Source organism: Triturus cristatus, chromosome 4_2, assembly GCF_964204655.1.
Source record: "Triturus cristatus chromosome 4_2, aTriCri1.1, whole genome shotgun sequence".
Lineage (NCBI taxonomy): Eukaryota > Metazoa > Chordata > Amphibia > Caudata > Salamandridae > Triturus > Triturus cristatus.
This window is the reverse complement of record NC_140586.1, coordinates 973,762,276-973,765,650: the sequence shown is the minus strand read 5'-3', so window position 1 is coordinate 973,765,650 and position 3,375 is coordinate 973,762,276. Positions and strand designations below refer to the sequence as shown.

Sequence of the window (3,375 nt, the reverse complement as noted above, 5' to 3'; positions counted from 1 at the left end):
CGTAGGAGGGGTCCACTCACAGGCGACACCACAGCCGCCCACCGGGGAGCATCCACCGCTCTGCAACTCTTTTGGCAGTCACCCCCATGGAGCTACGCTCCAGCACTTGCCATCACCTTGAGGTCATCGCGGCCCGCCCGCCTAGACTGCTGGAGCCTCCAAGTAGCGATCAAGTAGAGGCGATCAGGGGGCGAATCAAAAGCCCCCAGTGCTCGCAGGGACCAGCCCCCTCTCACGGGCCCCAGGGATTGGGCTGGATTCCCATTTTTAAATGGATAATTGGCTAGACTAGCGCGGAGCTCTGGGTTCCCGTGTCCTCCATCATCGGCTCTCAAGCCACGCCCCCGAGTACACTTTAAATCCTTTAACGAGAAACCATTGTAGGGCAAGTCTGGTGCCAGCAGCTGCAGTAAATCCAGCTCCAATAGTGTATATTAAAGTTGCTGCAGTTAAAATGCTCGTAGTTGGATCTTGGGATTGAGCTGGTTGTCCACTGCGTGGCGAGCTACCGCCTGTCCCAGCCCCTGCTTCTCGGCGCCCCCTTGATGCTCTTGACTGAATGTCATGGGAGTCCGAAGCGTTTAATTTGAAAAAATTAGAGTGTTCAAAGCAGGCCGGTCGCCTGAATACTTCAGAGAGGAATAATGGAATAGGACTCCGGTTCTATTTTGTTGGTTTTCGGAACTGGGGCCATGATTAAGAGGGACGGCCGGGGGCATTCGTATTGTGCCGCTGGAGGAGAAATTCTTGGACTGGCACAAGACGAACCAAAGCAAAAGCATTTGCCAAGAATGTTTTCATTAATCAAGAACGAAAGTCGCAGGTTCAAAGACGATCAGATACTGTCGTAGTTCCGACCATAAACGATGCCGAATAGCGATCTTGCGGCATTATTCCCATGACCCGCTGAGCAGCTTCCGGGAAACGAAAGTCTTTGGGTTCTGGGGGGAGTATGGTTGCAAAGCTGAAACTTAAAGGAATTGACGGAAGGGCACCACCAGGAGTGATAGCTCTTTCTCAATTCTGTAGATGGTGGTGAATGGCCATTCTTGGTTGGTTCAGCGATCTGTTTGGTTAATTCCGATAATGAACAAGACTCCTCCTAACTAGTTACGCGACCTCCAGCGGTCGGCGTTCAACTTCTAGAGGAAGTAAAAGTCATAACAAGGTTTCCATAGGTGAACCTGCGGAAGGATCATTAATGGTGGAGTGGCCCGAGCAACTGATGGCGCCAGCCCTGGCCGGTGGAGCAGTCTGCCGGGGCATGGGGCGCTAGGGTGAGGACTGGGCCTTCGGCGGGCCTCTTCCACCGGGGAGGACCTGACAAACGCATGTGGGACTGGGGACAGGGGGATGCCCGTGTCCCCTGTCCACTTTTGGGAGGGGCACAGCAGTAGGCCCTCCCGAGATGGAACCCAAGCTCACCTGGCACAACCCCTGCAGTTATGGGGAAACCGAATGGCAGTGCATCCCCAGGCTTGTACCGCCCCACCCTCAAAATGCTCTGCCATTGGCTGGGCCCTCCCGCACCTGAGTGCCAGCCCGACCAGGTTCCAGGCGACTGAGGAGCGGCCCTTCTCATGCAGCAGGGTGGCCTGGAAGAGAAGGGGCTAAGGGACTGTGAGGGGACCCCAGCTTCTCTCGGTGGGAGGCGTGCAGGAATGGGAGCCGCCTGGCTCTTCCCTACCGGTACCTCTGACCCGGGTGAGAGTGGGGTGGACTTATCACCAGCCTACCAGCACGGCTCAGGGCCACCCGGTGACTGATGGCTGACGTGCAGGTGGGGTGACCCTCCCTCATTTCCAGGCACCCGGTTCGACCCAGTCCAGTGCTGCTGGGCCGATGGGTTTGAAGACTCGCATAGTCCTTCCCGGGTTATTCTTGGAGAGACCGGCGGCCGCGGGGCTGCCTGCTCTCATCGCTCGAGGGCTCCATCCTCGGTCCTGCCGCGTGGCAGGGTGCCTTGGACGTGGTACCCACAGGCCTGGGGAGGCTGCCCCTGCGCCTCTGGGCCCGGTATCCCCGGCTGGGTCCAAAGGGCCACGCCAGGCCCCATGTCGGGTGCTCCAGCCCTGGGCCTCGTCCCCTGGCCTGCCGCCCCACCAAAGGCCCGGGACAGGCTTCCATGGTGCCCGGGGAGCCTCCCCCTGCACATCTGGGCTCAGGGGCTCCAAGGGGCCTCAGAGAGGATGGCCTCCCCATCCCAGGCTCCGTCCTCGGTCCTGCCGCATGGCAGGGTGCCTGGGACGGGGTCCTGCGGGACCTGAGAAGACTCCCCCTGCGCCTACGGGGCCGATATCCCCAGCTGGGTCCAAAGGGCCCTGCCGGGCTCCAGGTCAGGTGATCCAGCCCTGGTCCCTGTCCCCCGGCCTGCCGCCCTGTCAAAAGCCTGGGACAGGGTTCTGTCATGCCCGGGATACTCCCTCTGCTCAACTGTGTTCAGGGGCTCCCAGGGGTCCCGGGGAGGGTGGCCTCCCTGCCCCAGCCTCCTTCCTTGGTCCTGTCTCATGTTAGGGTGCCCAGGACGGGGTCCCGCGGGCCTGGGGAGGCTCCCCCTGCGCCTCTGGGCCCAGGGATTCCTGGCTGGTCCAGGGGCCCCACCGGCAGCCTCTATCTGCTTAACTGGGTTCAGGGGGGCCCTGGGGAGGGCAGCCTCCCCACCCCAGGCTCTGTCCTCAGTCCTGCCACATGACAGGGTGCCCGGGACGGGGTCCTGCAGGCCTGGGGAGGCTTTCCCTGCACCTCTGAGCCCTGGGATCCTTGGCTGGGTCCAAGGGCCCCGCTGAGCCCCTGTCAGGTTACCCAGCCCTGGATCTCGTCCCCCAGTCTGCTGCTCAACCAACGGGGGTCCGTCAGTCCCGTGCGGACCTCCCCTGATTCTCCTGCTTGTCAAAGTGTCTGCGGGCCATCTGGTCACACCTATCCCCTCAGCCATCTTGTGGAACCTATCCTCTCGGTCATCTGGTTGCACGCAATGCTTTCCAATGGGGCGATCAGATGGCCGGGCTACCCTGGAAGTCCCGATGATGGCTCATTTGCCTCCCCAATCCCATCCAGGGCTCCAGGAGGTCGGGCACGTCCGTGCCTTGGGTCCCCTCAGTCTTGCGGTACACACGGGGTACCAGAAAGGGGGAAGGGGGTACACTTCCTCCAGATTACTAGGGACAGGGTACTCCTGAACCCCTCTCGGCCAGGCAGTCCTCAGCCAGCATCTGGCTGGGCCAGGATGTCCCCCAGACCGGGGCTCCGTCCCTTCGGCAAACATGTGGTGTGGTGCACGGGATGGGGTCCGTGGACACGAGGAGGTATCCCCTGTGCCTGGGACCACCGACAGAGTCCGGGGGCCCCGTGCTCAGTCTCCCAGCCTGCCGCTCC

At 61.4% G+C, this 3,375-nt stretch overlaps 1 pseudogene; it reads left to right on the top strand.

The window, feature by feature from the left end:
* Nucleotides 1-260: 260 nt before the first annotated feature.
* LOC146839185 (18S ribosomal RNA) lies at nucleotides 261-1,201 on the top strand (annotated as a pseudogene; the record flags this gene model as incomplete).
* Between the last annotated feature and the right edge of the window lie 2,174 nt (nucleotides 1,202-3,375).